Source organism: Oryctolagus cuniculus, chromosome 2, assembly GCF_051225735.1.
Source record: "Oryctolagus cuniculus isolate XC-2025 breed Fujian yellow rabbit chromosome 2, ASM5122573v1, whole genome shotgun sequence".
Classification (NCBI taxonomy): Eukaryota; Metazoa; Chordata; class Mammalia; order Lagomorpha; family Leporidae; genus Oryctolagus; species Oryctolagus cuniculus.
The window spans coordinates 201,910,624-201,916,997 of NC_142868.1; the positions used below are offsets into that span (position 1 = coordinate 201,910,624).

Genomic DNA, 6,374 nt, shown 5'->3' on the forward strand with positions numbered 1-6,374 from the left:
AAAAAATCAAATACCTTGGAATAAATTTAACCAAGGACATCAAAGAACTCTTTTATGAGAATTATAAAACATTACAGAAAGAAGTAAAAGAAGACACACAAAAAAATGGAAAAATCTCCAATGTTCATGGATTGGAGGAATAAATGTCATTAAAATGTGCATATTACTGAAAGCAATTTACAGATTGAATGCAATACCAATCAAAATACCAAGGACATTCTTCTCAGATATAGAAAAATTCATGTGGAAACACAGGAGATGTTGAATAGCTAAAGGAATCTTATACAACAGAAACAAAGCTGGAGTTATCATAATACCAGAGTCCAATACTACAGGCATTATAATGAAACAGCCTGGTACTGTTACAAAATCAGATGTATAGACCAATGGAACAGAGTAGAAATTCCAGAAGTCAACCTACCCCCTCTACAGCCAACTTATCTTCGACAAAGGAGCTAAAATCCATCACTGGAGCAAGGACAGTTTCTTTAAGAAATGGTGCTGGGACAATAGGATCTCCACATGCGGAAGCATGAAGGTAGATTCACACCTTACACAGTAATCCACTCAACATGGATCAGAGACCTAAATCTATGACTCTATACAATCAAATCATTTGAGAACATTAGGGAAACATGGCAAGACATTTGCATCAGCAAAGAGTTTTTGGATAAGATCCCAGAGGCACAATCAAAGCCAAAATTGACAAATGGGATTAGAACAAAATGAGAAGCTTCTGTACTGCAAAGGAAACACTCAGCAAAGTACAGAGGCAATTGGCATCATGGGCGAAATTATTTGCAAATTATGCAACTGATAAAGGATTAATAAATTTGGATATTTAAAGAGCCCAAGAAACTCAACAGCAACAAAACAAACAACTTAGTTATGAAATGGGCAATGGAACTAAACAGGCACATTTCAAAAAGTACTTAGCAGGTAAATACAAATCCAAACCACAAGGAGGTTTTATCTCACCCCCAGAAATCAACAAACAACAAATGCTGTCGAGGATGTGGGGAAAAAAGTACCCTAATTCACTGTTGGTGGGATTGTAAACCAGTACAGCCTCTGTGGAAGACAGTATGGAGAAACCTTAGAAATCCTTTTAGTATTTTTTTTTTGTTCTAGTTAATACTATTGGTTGAACTCTGTAATTAACACACAATCATTCTTAGGTGTTTAAATTAAAAAAATAAAAAATTAAAAAAAGAAATCTGAATATAGACCCTACTATATGACCCAGCCATCCTACTCCTGGGTATTTAGCCAAGGGAAATGAAATCAGCATATGAAGGTGTTATCTGTACCACTGTTTGTTGTAGTTCAAATCACAATAGCTAAGATATGAAGTCAACCCAAATTTCTGTCAACTGAATCTGATGAAAGAAATTATGGGGATATATACACCATGGAATACTGTACAGCATTATAAATTTGAAATCCTTTAATATGCAACAAAATGGATGAAATTAGAAAACATCATAGCTAGTTAAATAAGCCAGTCCCTAAAGGGTCCCCAAATAATGTATGTTCTACCTAGTCTGCGGTAACTAATGCACCTAAAAAGCAATCTATAGAAATGAAATTGACACTATGATTTGATGATTTTGAATGGCCCTTTTCTTTACTGTTGAAGAACTGTTTTTTTTTTTTTTTGAAACACAATCTTATTTATTTGTCGTTATTAAACCTTATTTTTGACTGGACTCAGATTTAGAAGTAGACGCTCTCAGAGAAGACAGCCTACGTCTCTTGGCAATCTGTTCCTGGCGTTTTTCTTTGGCCTCCTTCATTCTCTTGGCCAAGAGTTTAGCATATTCTGCAGCCTCCTCCTTGTTCTTCTTAGTACGCTGTTTCTTCAGAGCAATTCGCCGGCGTTTGTGTTGCAGGACACGTGGAGTAACCAGACGCTGAATCTTGGGTGCTTTGGTCCTAGGTTTCTTACCTTCTTTGTTTAAGGGCTTTCTTACAACATACTGGCGTACATCATCTTCTTTAGAAAGATTGAAAAGTTTACGAATTCTGCTGGCTCTTTTAGGACCCAGGCGACGAGGCACCGTGGTATCAGTCAATCCAGGAATATCTTTCTCTCCTTTTTTTACAATAACCAAGTTGAGAACATTCAAATTGGCATTGACAATGCAGCCCCGAACTGATTTGCGCTTTCTTTCTCCAGTTCTCCTTGGTCTGTAACAGGAATGCCCCTTACTCAGCAGCAGGCGGACCCGCCCATGGGTCAAGACACCTTGCTTCATGGGAAAACCTTGTTTATCATTCCCACCACTGATCTGGACCACATAACCCTTCCATTCTTCACCCAGAGCGTCGGCAGCAACTTCTGTGGCCATACGCTTCTCATAGAAAGTACGAAGTTTACGTTCATCGTCCACTTCGATGAGTTTCTGGCAGCCAGTGGCTGGGAAGGAGATATTCAGCTTCATTTTGAAGCAGCTGACCGCCTCGGAGGCGCCAGGGGAAAGAGGCCGAAGAACTGTTTTTTTAAATATACTATTTGTTGTACTCTTTACTTAGTATAGAGTTAATCTGATGTGTATAAAGTTAGTTAAAAATAAAAATCTTAGTAAAAAATAAAAATGGAGATTGTAGAAAGAGGAGGAAGAAGGCTGGGAGTGTGGGTGGGAGGGCAGGTATGGTGAAGAATCATTATGTGCCTAAAGTTGTAATTAAGAAATACATGAAGTTTATATGTCTTTAATAAAAGGTTTCTAGTGGAAAAACAAAAATGTATCCAAAGGAAGCCTATCTCTTTCAATCTCTCTCCCGCTACTCACTGTCAAATAAATATAAATAAATAATCAATCAATCAATGCAACTTAGTAGTCTCAAGTAGAATCTTAATTCTTTGACTCCTTGAGATAAAGATTCTGTTCAGTTCTGCTGAACATTACAAAAACATAGTAAAGGAAGTAATAAAGCTTAGTAGCAAACTACAATAAAGTGCCTGGTGGCCATAAGTTCTTCATCAAAGAGAGAGAGGGCTCACTTGAAGGAAATTGGAGGCAAAGAAATCAAGGAGAAAAGGGAGGAGCAGGAGGGAGAACCTCCCTGAGTACAAGCCTGCCTTCCCCACACTTATGGGTCTGGGCTATACTGTTCTGATCTCCCAGGAATATTAGATTCAGCAATACCCACTTTGGGATCTGTAGGGACATCCTGCTTATGCTGTGAGGACCATGATCAAGTCAGAACACCTGAGTCGCTTCCGGCTCCGCCACCATCTCTGCAGTCCCATGTTAATTTTCAAAGAAAACCTCTTCAGCAGCCCCATATGCAAGTTTTCTTTGAATTCAAGGCTGACTCCTGGTGGTGAAGATTCCCTTTCTCATTCATTTTTTTGGTTCTTTTCTTGGTCTTGGATTTGTTATTATTTGGGAATTATTTTGGTCACAGTGATAGAAATCTTGCTCATACTAAGCGCCTTTGATTTAACAGAACTGATTGACACTTCAGTACACATAATTGAATTGAGGAAAGTGCAGCTCTCAAGAAATAAAGGGCAGGAATTAGGAACCTATTGATAGTTGGGACTGGTTCTCATTCTGATTGCTTTTAACTCTTTCAGGATAAACGTGCTTTCTCTGCATGACCACCAACTCAGCACCCTGATTCTGGAGTCAATAAAAAAAGTCCTTCCAAGTCTGAAAGAGTGTTCCTGGGCAAGGAAAATGTTTGGTTACATTCAAATCATAAGGCATTAGGTAAGAGGAATGAAATTCTGACAGGCTCTCTGATTCATCGGCTGTTCTCTGAGTAAGAATGGGAAGGGTCTATTTTCAGAAAAGGAAAGAAATGGGTTCTAGACAGGTTAAAAATAAGCAGACAGACTTGGACTCCTTTAGTCTATTTAGATGCACTTTCAAAATGCTTTCATCTATCTTGAGTGCCAACTCCCAACAGAAAATTTTCTTTACAATTTTCTATCTAAAAATTATTTCTCTTGGAGCTGATGTTGTGATACAGTGGGTTAAGCTGCCACCCACAATGCTGGCATCCTATATGAATGCTGCTTCAATTCCTGGCTGCTCCACTTGTGATCCAGCTCCCTGCTAGTGTACCTAGGAAAGCAACAGAAGATGGCCCAAGTGCTTAGGGCCCTGTCACTCATGTGAGAGAACAGGGTGGAGTCCCAGGCTCCTAGGTTTGGCCTGACCTAGCCATAGTTATTGCAGCTATTTGGGGAATAATATAGTTGATTAAAGCACTCTCTCTCTCTCTCTTTCTCTCTCTCCCCCTCTCTGTGTAACTCTGACTTTCAAATAAATAAAGCACATCTTTAAAAACAATGATTATTGCTCTCACCAGAGGAGATCGAAGCAAACAGAACTGCGTACTCTGCCGCTCTGTTGAAGTCTTTGGCTGCATGAAGCATGCCTGTCCCTTTCTTGTTGTTTACTTAGGAAATCAGCTGTTTCTCATTTTTTTTGGATATTTTCAAAATCCTTAGTTTGGTTAAAATTTAGATTTCTGAAAATAGTTATGTTAGGCATGTTCTATATTTTTATTGTCACCTTTAGTTATGTTCTTTCATTTAAAAAAATTCCAAGGGCAGGCATTGTGGCATAGCCAGTTCATGTCCCGGCTGCTCAAGTTTAGCTCCCTGATAATGTGCCCAGGAAAAATAGCAGAGGATGGTCCGATGTTTGGGCTGCTGCCATTCACGTGGGAGATCTGGATGAAGCTCCCGGCTTCAGCCTGGCCCAGTTCTGGCTGCTGTAGTCATCTGGGGAGTAAACTAGAGTATGGAAGATCTCTCCCCTCTGTCTCTGTCTCTGTAACTCTTTCAATAAATAAAAAAATAAGTAAATAATCTTTTTAAAAAGAGCTAAAAATTCCATTGTAAAATCCAAAGGCTATATTTCTTTGTGTAGTGACATTGAGCTCTTCAAACAAATATATTTCCTTGTCTCTACTCCAGGCCATTGGAAATCATAGTGTCTGAAGCTATGACTGGGAGTTTCTAGACTATCTAGGCATGTCTGTCAGTTTATACAACAGATTAAATGATTAGCATGAAAAATATCAAGTAATCCCTACCTTGAAATTAAAAAAAAATCTTGGAAGCCTATACTGTTTTTGTAAACTCTCATTTTTTTTCCTTATTACTTGGAATTAGTTTACAATTACCAAAATGATGTTACTTTTAATCTCTGTATTCAGTGACAAGCCACTATCAGAAACACAGCTCAAGAGATACTGATTTTTCTTCCTTTTTTTTTTTTTTTTTTTTTGCTTTTTTGGTTTCTGTTAGTTGAATAAGACCACTAACATGGCCGAAGTCCCATCTTGTCACCACATACAGCTACTGTGACAGGTTAGTGGCTTCACTGGGATGATCAATGTTTCTCTTTGTCTTGCATTATTCCAGATTTCAATCTTTACCCATGAGTTCTACAAATGAATGTAACCCAAGACCATGGCTTTTCATGTAGGGATATAGATCAGGTGGCACATTGCTATCCTATCTCCACACCAAATAGCTGAATTATTTTTAAAATGACATACACACGTATTTACATGCACACATACATGTGTAAATACATTCATGCCTTAATTACAGGATAATGTGATGGAAAGGATTGACCACCTTGCAAGGGAGTGTACTTGGATGTGGTTTTCTCATTCTTGGCTCCAGCCCTCAGAGGCTTCAGTATCACTCCCACACTACAGAAACTCCGAAAAGCCTCCTATGTAATCTTGAAATTCCATGCACATGTTTTAGTTGAAATATATAATTATTCAGCAGAGTTGATTATGCTTGTGTCTCAGCACATTATCTCTGGAGAACTGCTAGATAATATGGAAATTTCTTATGAGAATGAGATACTAACAGAAAGATTGAGCAGGGGGACCTGAACCATTGGGTTTCTGTTCACCAAATTAGAATCTGCTCCCCAGTGCTCTTCCCTGTGGGGTTTCACAGTTTGGAGAAACACTGTTATATCTTGAAGCTAAGTGTCCCTCTGTTATTCACATTTTCCTACTGTTTTCCTTGCCTTAGAAGTAGGAAACCACTTTTTAATTTTTCTGTGTGTGTGATCTTCCTGCATATTGATTTTACTCTTTCAGTCTCAGAGTTCTCCCAGTCCCTCACTTTTGCTGCTGGCTTGCATCCACAAGTCCTCTCTCAGCACAGATACCAAGGATGCCCTGTGAACACTGTTAAGTCTGCTTGCAGACCCTGCCTTGCATGGTTTGTCACTCGAGGTGAAGGATCTAACACAAGTCCCATGCAGTGCCCAGTGCAGTTGACACAGCACTGCCACTGCAAAGGCACTAACAGTAAACCCAAATTAAGCAATTCTCCCAATGAAGGTATATTTATTTTCTAACTAACTGACTTTCTTCATGAG

The 6,374-nt window shown here is 38.8% G+C and overlaps 1 pseudogene across 1 annotated transcript; it reads right to left on the minus strand.

Moving 5' to 3' along the window:
• Positions 1–1,644: 1,644 nt before the first annotated feature.
• On the minus strand, positions 1,645–2,499 carry LOC100346495 (small ribosomal subunit protein eS6 pseudogene; annotated as a pseudogene). Its single transcript, XR_016230660.1, has one exon. The product of XR_016230660.1 is annotated as a small ribosomal subunit protein eS6 pseudogene (transcript).
• Positions 2,500–6,374: the final 3,875 nt, after the last annotated feature.